This window comes from Syngnathus acus, chromosome 6, assembly GCF_901709675.1.
Source record: "Syngnathus acus chromosome 6, fSynAcu1.2, whole genome shotgun sequence".
Lineage (NCBI taxonomy): Eukaryota > Metazoa > Chordata > Actinopteri > Syngnathiformes > Syngnathidae > Syngnathus > Syngnathus acus.
In genome coordinates this window covers 17,023,063-17,035,442 of record NC_051092.1, presented here as the reverse complement: position 1 = coordinate 17,035,442, position 12,380 = coordinate 17,023,063, and the positions used below count along the sequence as shown (strand labels likewise).

Genomic DNA, 12,380 nt, shown 5'->3' with positions numbered 1-12,380 from the left:
GGTCTGCCTTCGTCTGACAGAGGTGGATTGACGGGATCCGGCAGTGCAACGAACCAGGGGACAAGTAAGTTAAAGAAAAAAGCGCTGATACGGCTTTGGTTTGTCCGAGCTATGAGATACGGCTTTGGTTTGTCCTAGCTATGAGATACGGCTTTGGTTTGTCCGGGCTATGAGATACGGCTTTGGTTTTTCCAAGCTATGAAACAGTTGGGATTCTAGTCCCAGTGGAAGGAACGGGCTAAGAAAAGACAGAGTCTCTTTTTCCTAATTGAAGAAGGGCGTAGATCCTTTTTTTTTGTCCGTTCTTCCAAGCTGTTTGGGAGGGTTTTACACCCATCCTGGATAGGCCTAGAGATAAAAAGCGCTGGAGTTTGTGTGGTTGAGTGTGCGACTGGTAGGATAAATTGACTGCAAAGAGAATTTGGTGGAAGGTCAATTTAAACCTGCATCGAGGATCCTCAAAGAAATTAAAAATAAAATAAAAATAAAAAAATTGTATAAACCTAAAATACCAAATTAAGATGGGAAACAAAACCGGTAAATCCCTAGCTCTTGAAGGAGATGAGAAGTACATGGCGTGTACATTTCTTAATTGTATGCAATACATGCCAAAGTGGAAGAAAAAGTATGGAGTAGAAGGGAAGTTGAAAGTTGAAGTGTGGAAGATGGTGGTTGATGTTTTGGAGGAGAGTGTAGTTAGAACGACAAAGGGACTGAAAAAGAAAAGAAAAGAGAGAGAGTTGAATTGTGCTAGAATGTGGTTGAAAGCTTCACAAGTGAAAAGAGAACAAATTCAGGAGACAAAACCTGGAAAGATAAAAAGTGATGAGACCGCCATTCAATTTAGATTTGAAAAAGAATTCTGGGTGCACAGTGGCACCCCATTCGATGATGCGGCTGAGAGTGCTTATCAGCAACGTCTTAAAAACGCGCTCATCACTGTTTCCCCCCCCGACTTCGGCAACTGGGTGAGGAAACATTTGGTGGAAGTAGATATTGCAAGTGTGACAACAACTACGCAATGGGCCAAAAGTTCTGATGTATTTCATCTAGGCGATGATGATGATGTTGACCTAGATGAAGATACAACAGTCTTCTTTCATGGGTCCCAGCAGGCCAGAGGAAGAGGTAGAGGCCAACAAGGTCGCAGGTCGCCATATAATTCAAAACCCCCATCAGATTCTGACAACTGTCGGAACTGTGGGAGACGAGGACACTTGGCAAGAGCGTGTCGTTTTGCAAAACAATACCAATCAAAGGGTGGAGGAAGGGACAAAGGAAGAGCCAAATTTTCAGCATGACAAGCTTCCCCCTCCCCTTCGACCGCTCAAGCTCATACAGAGAAAGAAATAACAGATGTCCATATGAAAGCAAGACATGTCATTGTCAGATTATTAGAACGGTTTTTAGATTGTTAGAGCTCCTGTCCATGCAAGGAGTATGACAATGCTGTTGTATGCCCAATGACAAATGACCAGAGATCAAATTGTGTATGTACACTAAAGTTAAAATTTGCAAATCAAGTGGCAAATGAATGCAACTGGCTTCTAGAAGATAAATAAAACTTAGAATGTGCTGTCCTCGTGTGCGTGGGAGGGACCAGCTCATGATCGACCACAGGAAATGGCCAGCCTGTGACGAATCATTGGTGCTGGGATCTACCTTACGCGCGCGAGAGCTGTGCATGTGTGTTAAAATTAAGAAACGACAGAACATGCTTTCAGGAATTGGAAGAATCAAAATTGTGGATTTAAGACGTTCACATTTAATAGAAATAATTGACTGGTTGTGTTATAGGATTATACAAACTTCTATATGCGAGCTGATTCTGAGAGATTGGGTTCTTCAAATTTAAAAACAAAGAAAAACTTCTGGTTGATTTGCCAGCAGTTTTTTTGCGTGTTGAGTTTTTTTTTTTGGATTGGTGGATTGTTCTATCAAGAACCTTGAGATGGAAACGGTATGTGAATGTTGTGTGGTGAGCTTGGATGAATTGGGACCGATGTGATAGAAAGTCTCCTTCTTGGAGACTGCGTGTGAGATGCAAATGAGCATTGATGACTGATTGCCTGAATGAAGGGAAAATACAGGTTGAATGGTTGGCGTTGTTGGACACTTCTATCGAAAATTAGTAGAGCGACTTTGAAGAAAGAGTGATTTTGAGTACGTTAAATGCTAAGGAAGAAATAAATATATAAAGGGAACAATCAAAGTGGGTATGCAATTGTGAAATTGCCAAACCAGATCGTTGAAGCAGAGGAGCTTCCATACAACAGGTCAGCGCAGGCTGCTGAGCTAATTGCACTAACAAGAGCTTGTGAATTGGCGGAAGATAAGGAAGTCACTGTATACACAGACAGTCAGTATGCGTTTTCTACTCTGTTCTATTTTGCAAAACAATGGGAGCGCAGGGGGTTGACAACATCAACTGGTAAGCCAGTTACCCATGCCTCCTTGTTGAAGGACTTGTTGCAGGCCATTCATTTACCTGCTAAACTAGCTGTGTGTAAATGTGCTGCTCACACCACAGGCACAGACGAAGCCTCGAATGGAAACAGATTAGCGGACAGAATTGCTAAAGAAGCGGCAGCAGGGAAACATGGCCATGATTTTTTTTTTTAATAGATTCAGAGTACACGCAGCTCATAGATAAGACTATACTGACAGATATGCAGGGCAATGCTCCAATGGTGGAAAAGCGAATGTGGACGACAAAAGGAGCAATAGCGGACACAGATAATATCCTCCGCGTCGATGGCAAACCTGTTTTACCTGAGTCACTTTTTAAAGCAGCGGCAATTGCGACGCATGGGCCTTGCCATGTGTCGACAGGGGGGATGAGGTCCATCATACATCAACAATTCACTACCTTTGGTTTGGATGTTTACTTAAAAAATTTTTGTAAAGCATGTCCCGTTTGTGTGAAACATAATCCACAAGGAAACATGAGACCTAAGAGAGGCTCATTTCCAAAACCGTCTTACCCATTTCAAATCATGCACATGGATTTTATTGAGCTCACACAAAGTGGACCTCACAAATACTGCCTAGTGATGATTGATGCATTTTCCAAATGGGTGGAAATAGTTCCATCTAAACGTGCGGATGCCTTAACAGTGGCAAAAGCCATTTGCAAAGCCATCATACCGACTCATGGCATCCCCCAAACCATTTACAGTGACAATGGTCCACACTTTGTGAACCAAGTTGTACAGAACATGGCTGTACACCTTGGGGTAACGTTAAAAAAACCACTGCGGCTACCACCCGTCCAGCGCTGGCCTGGTTGAACGAGCAAACTATACTATCAAAAGCAGGTTGAAAAAATGCATGGAAACAACAGGCAGATCTTGGCCGGAGTGCCTAGACTTAGTGAAGCTCTATATGAGAATCACTCCCACTTCAGAAGGGCTAACACCTTTTGAAATCATCCACGGGAGGCCATATAGACTACCTGTGTTCCATGCAGATTTACAAAAGGCAGATGAAGAACAGTCTTTGGCAGATTACATGATTAGAACGCTCAGACTGACAGAGGTGTCAATGCAAATTTACTGCCGCCTGATCTTTCATCCTCACAGGTCGACAACCCCGTCATACCAGGAGACTGGGTCTACATCAAAGTCATCAAAAGAAAGAGCTGGGCCAGCCCACGGTGGGAGGGACCATTCCAAGGAAGTGAGACCCACAAATGCATTGACAGAGACTGCTCTCCAGGAGGGAACTGGATGGGAGCTTTGGACATCGCCACTGAGTGTCAAGATAAGAGAGCCATTTCAGGCGGTTTATCCGATGCTGCCCGCCAACTGGACAGGAGTGTGTGCACCAGTGTGGGTGACAGACCACACCTACAGGATACAACATCGTCAGCTGACGACAGCACACAACTCTTCTGGACGTCGACGCAGGGCGATTACAACCTTTGACCCCCATGACCCTGTCTGGGGTGCGAATGTTCCGGACGACTGCTGTTTAGCTCAGCATTATTTTACGGAAACTTGATGATTTGACCATCGAAAATGCCTTGCAAGTGATGGGTACAATGATGTACTGTTTCTGTGTTTTTCTTTTTCTTTTTTTTATTGATAACATTCTGGTCGCCTAAGGCAAAGGGGCCGTGTAACTCTTTTCCTGCATTTAATCTGGCCGCAGGTTTTTCAGTTGCACACAAAATTTGGACTGGAGCATTGAGGGAAATACCTCGTCTTCACTGGAAGTTATTGCTGTCATTGTATTTTCTTTCTTATGTTTGGTTGATCGGGTTTGACATACTCATATGATAAAACAGGGGGGATATGTTAGGGTTTGCAGAATATCTTCATCGTATGATTATGTTGGAATGTAACCTGTAATGATTTACCTAGCTTGTCCTGTCTTACCAAAAGTAGTAGACCAAAGTGCTAAGATCTTTTCACCTGATTGACTAGCTGCAGAGGAAGCAATCAAAGTTGCTTTGTTTCCACAAAGTCGTAAAAGGCCCCCTGCTATGCTTTGATCAGCAGGGGAGCGGCTTCACCCCATCCTGTGTTCCCACACCCCCACTTTCAACCCCACTGTGTTTCTTCTCAATAAATATGCACCTGATGAGGCCTGACTTCAGACTTCATTCGACCATCGCTGTAAGCACAGCGACGAGTGAACTCTCCGCCTGCAGGTGTCTGAAACGACTAACTTGTCTCCAGTGTGGTTCTTGCAAAATAAGTTAGAGTGAGCACTACCCTAACAACAATGATCCAAAACATAAAGCCAAATCTACAATGGAATGGTTCACAAATAGACGTATCCAGGTGTTAGAATGGCCAAGTCAAAGTCCAGACCTGAATCCAATCGAGAATCTGTGGAAAGAGCTGAAGACTGCTGTTCACAAACGCTCTCCATCCAACCTCACTGAGCTCGAGCTGCTTTGCAAGGAAGAATGGGCAAGAATTCTAGTCTCTCGATGTGCAAAACTGATAGAGACATACCCCAAGCGACTTGCAGCTGTAATTGCAGCAAAAGGTGGCGCTACAAAGTATTCGCGCAAGGGGGCCGAATAATATTGCACGCCCCACTTTTCAGTTTTTTATTTGTTAAAAAAGTTTCAATTATCCAATAAATTTTGTTCCACTTCACGATTGTGTCCCACTTGTTGATTCTTGACAAAAAATTAAACTTTTATATCTTTATGTTTGAAGCCTGAAATGTCGCGAAATGTTGAAAGGTTCAAGGGGGCCGAATACTTTCGCAAGGCACTGTATACTGTATTTTTCGGACCATAAGTCGCGCTTTTTTTCATAGTTTGGGTGGGGGGGGGCGACTTATACTCAGGAGCGACTTATATGTGAAATTATTCACAGCTTTTTACTTGATCATTAACACATTACTTACTAGTATAGTTGATCACTTCACATGTTATTTTCACTTTAAACCGAATAAGGGTTGGCTGTGGAATAATTGGAGCCTCACTGATAATGAGTTCCATTCATTGACTTCCAGAGTCAGGAGATTTAATGATTTGAAATGGTATCATCTGAAAACGGCCTTCAAAATAAAGCACCCTACCTAAAATCAAAGCAAGGCTGAATAACATAAATAACATGGAGAATTCTTAACACATACTGTTAATATCTTTTTAGAACAGCTTTTATTATTATAACAATTTTAATAAGTGTACATAGTGTAAATATGTTTTTAGAACTGTTTTATTATCATAACGATTTTTCTATAACAAGTTATAACACTCTTAAATGTGTTTTTAGAACTCTTAATACAGGACTGTCTCAGAAAATTAGAATATTGTGATGAAGTTCTTTATTTTCTGTAATGCAACTAAAAAAACAAAAGTGTCATACATTCTGGAGTCATTACAAATCAACTGAAATATTGCAAGCCTTTTATTATTTTAATATTGCTGATTATGGCATACAGCATAAGAAAAATGAAATATCCTATCTCAAAATATTAAAATATTTCTTCAGACCAAGTAATAAAAAAGATTTATAACAGCAAAACAAAATCAAACATTTGAAAATGTCCCTTAATGCACTCAGTATTTGGTTGGGAATCCTTTTGCAGGGATTACTGCAAACAATGCGGCGTGGCATGGAGGCAATCAGCCTGTGGCATTGCTGAGGTGTTATGGATGCCCAGGATGCTTCAATAGCGGCCTTTAGCTCATTTGCATTGTTGGGTCTGGTGTCTTTCAGCTTCTTCTTCACAATACCCCACAAATTCTCTATGGCGTTCAGGTCAGGGGAATTGGCAGGCCAATCGAGGACAGTAATGCCATGGTCAGTACACCATTTACTGGTGGTTTTGGCACTGTGGGCAGGTGCCAGATCATGCTGGAAAATAAAATCATCATCTCCATAGAGCTTTTCAGCAGACGGAAGCATGTAGTGCTCTAAAATCTGCATTTACTCTGGACTTGATGAAACACAGTGGACCAACACCAGCAGCTGACATGGCTTCCCAAACCATCGCTGACTGTGGGAACTTCACACTGGATTTCAAGCAACTTGGATTTTGCTCCTCTCCAGCCTTTCTCCAGACTCTGGCGCCTTGACTTCCAAATTAAATACAAAACTTGCATTCGTCTGAAAAGAGGACTTTGGACCACTCTGGAACTGTCCAGTGCTTCTTTTCCATAGCCCAAGTCAGACGCTTCTTCTGTTGTCGTGAGTTCAGAAGTGGCTTGACCATGGGAATAAGGCTATTGTAGGCCATTTCCCGGACACGTCTGTGAACAGTGGCTTTTGATACCTGGACTCCAGCTTCAGTCCACTGTCTTTGAAGCTCCCCCAAATTCTGGAAGCGACTCTTCTTCACAATGCTGTTAAGGCTGCGGTCATCTCTCTTGGTTGTGCAGCGTTTCCTGCCACATTTCGCACTTCCAACAGACTTTTTGTGGATGTGCTTTGAAACTGCAGTCTGTGAATAGCTTGCTCTTTGAGAAATTTCTTTTTGTGTCTTACCTTCCTGATGGAGGGTGTCAATGATGGTCCTCTGGACAGCAGTCAGATCAGCAGTCTTCCCCATACTTGTGATTTAGTTTACTGAACCAAGCTGAGTGTTTTTCAAGGCTCAAGAAACCCTTGCAGGTGTTTCGAGTTAATTCGACGATTCAAGTGATTAGTTGAATACCCTACTAGTATACTTTTTCATGATATTCTAATATTTTGAGATCGGATATTTTAGTTTTCTTAAGCTGTATGCCATAATCAGCAATTTTAAAATTATTAAAGGCTTACAATATTTCAGTTGATTTGTAATGAATCCAGAATGTATGACATTTTTGGTTTTTTAATTGCATTACAGAAAATAAAGACCTTTATCACAATATTCTAATTTTCTGAGACAGTCCTGTATAACAATTTTTTTTATAAAAAGGTACAAGTGTATGCACTGCAATTGTGTGGGCACTCCGCGCCTTCTGCTGACGAGTGGGCCACATATGTGCCATAATTCCTCAATTTAAAAGTTTTATTTTGAATCTTGTTTTTTTTTAATTTGGAAAAACAAATCCACGATGTAGTGAAACCGCGATAAACGCACCGCGTGTAGCAAGGCATTATTGTAATTTGAACTGCAACCAATGTTCCCTCTAATTTTTCAAGTGTCTGTGCAAACACACACGCTCCCTGTCCACACTGTGGACCATTGTGTGCAACACCAGATTAAATAAATAAATGAATGACTGAACGAATGAATGAATGAATGAATGAATGAATGAATAAATAAATAAATAAATAAATAAATAAATAAATAAAATATTGCCAACGAGAACTTTAACACACTCAGGGTCGGAATTTGTTTTGTGTGACAGCTCGTTCCTTTTCTGTCGGTCTTTTGCGCTCTCCCACAATAATGTACTGATCCCCTGTCCCATCTTGAGTCTTTGTACAATCCCAACAGCTTTCAAATGTCATTTCTGCTAAATGTGACGCTTGAGGTAGCCAAACTTCCATTCAGTCCATATTTTTCCCTCCGTAAACTCGCCCGCCACTTTGGCTTCACTGCATGTTTTGCATTTGACTACGCCGCAGTGTTGTTAGCTAGCAAACCTGCACGGGACGGATGGGTAGGACACATTTTCAGGCACTGTCAATGCTATGATTGGCTATGTAGCGTAAGTGAATCATATAACATTGGCTGGTCAATCACTGATTTGCACTATAGAAAGGCACAGAAAGAAAGTCATTGGTCCACTTAATTAGATTAGATTACGTCTAACATTAGATACTGAGCAATTAGTGTATGCTGAATTTTATTTTGTGTGCAGCATGGAGTTTCTTGTGCGCAGAGACTGCGCAGCTTAGAGGGAACACTGACTGCAACTGACGACTAGTCCGACGTCAGCGGCACGGCGCACACCTTTATGCGTTGTTTACATAAAGGACGAAGGATTCGATCGATGGATTTAATGACGTGGAGTTACAGAGATAGTTTGATAAAATTGTTGTTTATAATTATATGGGCCTGTGGAATAATTTGAACTGCAACTGACGACGAGTCCAAGGTCAGCGGCGCGGCGCACACGTGTTGTTTATGTAAAGATGGAAGAATTCGAGTGATGGATTTGATGATTTGGAGTGACACAGATGGTTTGATAATATTGTTGTTTATATAATAGTTATTTGATATATACTTTATATATCGTAATATGGGCCTGTGGAATAATTTGAACTGCAACTGACGACGAGTCCGACGTCAGCGGCGCGCCGAACACGCGGCGTTGTTAACAGAAAGGAGGACAAATTCGATCGATGGATTTAATGATTTGGAGTGACACAGATGGTTTTAAACGTGTTATTTATGTTATAGTTATTTGAATAACTGTTAATGTTACATCAGGCCCATTCTCAGCTCCTCGTTTGTGTTTATGTCACGTTAGCATACCGTATCGTTTAACCCAGGGGTGGGCAAACTTTTCGACTTGCGGGCCGAATTCGGTTCTAAATTTTGACCGGGCGGCCAAACCAGGAGCAGATGAATGTAGTATTTGTGTGAAGTAATAGAAATGACATGTAAAGGTCATTGCATAAAAGGTTGTTACTTTTAGTAGGTAGTAAATATTGTGGATATTCAAAAAAGGCTTTTTGAAAACAAATGCATTTATTAACAGCATTAAAAAAATATTTCACCAAAAACTACTACCGTTTTTTCATGTATAATGCGCCCCCATGTATAATACGCACACAAATTTTGACTCTTAAGTCCGTAAACGTAAAATTATTTCAGAAAAAAGATCATCTTTGGGAACAACCGGATGTTATTCTGCCGGTCAGTATCACTGTGCATGCGCTAGCAAACTCGATAGCGAAGAAATGTTTCGGATTTGTGTAGGGTACATTGTGACAGCAAACGAGCAGGTGATCGAGCAAGCGTCTGATACGAGAGCATTGTGTTCGTATGGAGCGTGTTTGAAGTGAACAGCAGAGAAGAAAGGAACAAGGCAAAGTGTTGTGAAATAAAATATTACCTGTAATACGCATTTAGGTAGAGAACTGAACTCTCGCTCTTTATATAGCTGACGTGTCTTGCGCATCCGTTCTGCGCATCTGTAATGGCGGCCTCCGTATGATATCCGGTTTGTGATGGAGATTAAAAAACAAACAATATTTGACAATAACACACCATCAAGGATTGCACCATCGCATCAAACAATGTGTCGTCAATCATGAATTTTACTGACTAAGTGTGTTGGGCAGGATGGCTGAATGCGATGCGCGATTGACAACAAACAAGAAGAAAGGTGATTTCAAGTTTTATTTCGAGGGAGATTTTCTTCAAAAAAAAAAAAAAAAAAAAAAAAAAATGTACCCATGTATAATGCGCACCCCAGATTTTAGGACAATAAATTAGCTAAATTTTGCGCATTATACATGGGAAAAAACGGTATCAGTGATTCTCATTAAATATGACACTGTTATTATGAATAATAGTTTCCATCACTTCAGCGCCTGCAGGTCAGATTTATGAAATATGTTTATCTAATGAGGCAAAATCACATCAAACGGCAAACATTCTGACGAAATACATCATCTTGAAGAATCAGTGAAAGAATACATCTAAATAAAGTAATAAAGAAATCAATAGTATTGTTGGTCTCCCTTTTTTGCTAGGGCATCATGGTCTGGAGTAAAATTTGTTGTGGTAATTCTTAGGATAGAGCCGAGGTGTTCGTCCATTAACCTAGATCTGTGACGGGCTTTGTTGATGTTCATGTGGCTGAGCGTCTGCTCACACACCTAGGTTGAGCCAAATGGTCCACTCTTTTTTTAAACACTCGGCACTCAGTCCACCTTTCTTTTCCTCGGGCCACTCATTTTAATGGAAGGATTCCAGGGGAAGGTTTGTGGGTGGCATTAGCGTAAAACCTTATCTGAAAGCTCAGTGCGCGAATTACGAGAATGCTGACGTCACAGCCCACACTCGAAATTTGGCACTGATGGAAATAGAGCGAAATAGCGCTTCCCATGGGCTCACCACCTGTGGGAGGGGCCAAAGGGGTCGGGTGCATTGCAAGCTGGGCGGCGGCCAAAGGCAGGGACCTTGGCGGTCTGATCCCCGGCTGCAGAAGCTGGCTCTTGGGACATGGAATGTCACCTCTCTGGCTGGAAAGGAGCCCGAGCTGGTGTGCGAGGCAGAAAAGTTCCGACTAGATATAGTCGGACTTGCCTCCACGCACAGTTTGGGTTCCGGTACAAGCCCTCTCGAGAGGGGCTGGACTCTCTTCCACTCTGGAGTTGCCCACGGTGAGAGGCGTCGAGCAGGTGTGGGTATACTTATTGCCCCCCGGCTGGGCGCCTGCACATTGGGGTTCACCCCGGTGAACGAGAGGGTAGCCTCCCTCCGCCTTCGGGTGGGGGGACGGGTCCTGACTGTTGTTTGTGTCTATGCACCAAACGGCAGCTCAGAGTACCCACCCTTTTTGGAGTCCCTGGAGGAAGTGCTGGAGGGCGCTCCTTCTGGGGACTCCGTCGTTCTACTGGGTGACTTCAATGCTCACGTGGGCAATGACAGTGAGACCTGGAAGGGCGTGATTGGGAGGAACGGCCCCCCCGATCTGAACCCGAGCGGTGTTCTATTATTGGACTTCTGTGCTCGACACGGATTTTCTATAATGAACACCATGTTCAAACATAAGGGTGTCCATGTGTGCACTTGGCACCAGGACACCCTAGGCCGCAGTTCGATGATCGACTTTGTAGTCGTGTCATCGGATTGCGGCCGCATGTTTTGGACACTCGGGCGAAGAGAGGGGCGGAGCTGTCAACTGATCACCACCTGGTGGTGGGTTGGCTCCGATGGTGGGGGAAGATGCCGGTCCGACCTGGCAGACCCAAACGTTCTGTGAGGGTCTGCTGGGAACGTCTGGCGGAATCCCCTGTCAGGAAGAGCTTCAACTCCCACCTCCGGCAGAGCTTTTCCCACGTCCCGGGGGAGGCGGGGGACATTGAGTCAGAGTGGACCTTGTTCCGCGCCTCCATTGTTGAGGCGGCCGACCGGAGCTGTGGCCGTAAGGTCATTGGTGCCTGTCGTGGCGGCAATCCCCGAACCCGCTGGTGGACACCGGCGGTAAGGGATGCCGTCAAGCTGAAGAAGGAGTCCTATCGGGCCGTTTTGGCCTGCGGGACTACGGAGGCAGCTGACAGGTACCGGATGGCCAAGCGGAACGCGGCTTCGGCGGTTGCTGAGGCAAAAACCCGGGCGTGGGAGGAGTTCGGCGAGGCCATGGAGAATGACTTCCGGACGGCTTCGAGGAAATTCTGGTCCACCATCCGGCGTCTCAGGAGGGGGAAGCAGTGCAACGTCAACACTGTTTACAGTGGAGATGGCGTGCTGCTGACCTCGACTCGGGACGTCGTGTGTCGGTGGGGAGAATACTTCGAAGACCTCCTCAATTCCACCGACACGCCTTCCATTGTGGAAGCAGGGCCTGGGGACTCTGAGGCGGACTCTCCAATCTCTGGGGTTGAAGTCACTGAGGTAGTTAAAAAACTCCTCTGTGGCAAGGCCCCGGGGGTGGATGAGATCCGCCCGGATTTCTTAAGGGCTCTGGATGTTGTGGGGCTGTCATGGCTGACACGTCTCTACAGCATCGCGTGGACATCGGGGACAGTGCCTCTGGATTGGCAGACTGGGGTGGTGGTTCCCCTCTTTAAGAAGGGGGACCGGAGGGTGTGTTCCAATTACAGGGGAATTACACTCCTCAGCCTCCCTGGTAAGGTCTATTCAGAGGTGCTGGAGAGGAGGGTCCGTCGGGAGGTCGAACCTCGGATTCAGGAGGAACAGTGTAGCTTTCGTCCTGGCCGTGGAACAGTGGACCAGCTCTTCACCCTCAACAGGATCCTCGAGGGTGCATGGGAGTTCGCCCAACCAGTCCACATGTGTTTTGT

General features: G+C 44.1%; 2 protein-coding genes across 3 annotated transcripts in view; both read right to left on the bottom strand.

The window, feature by feature from the left end:
* LOC119124049 overlaps positions 1 to 12,380 on the bottom strand; it is a 793,622-nt gene that overhangs the window by 578,601 nt on the left and 202,641 nt on the right. The window lies entirely within an intron of this gene.
* Positions 1 to 12,380, bottom strand: part of tmem231 (transmembrane protein 231) — a 100,796-nt gene that overhangs the window by 49,830 nt on the left and 38,586 nt on the right. The gene's annotated exons all lie outside the window — the stretch shown is intronic.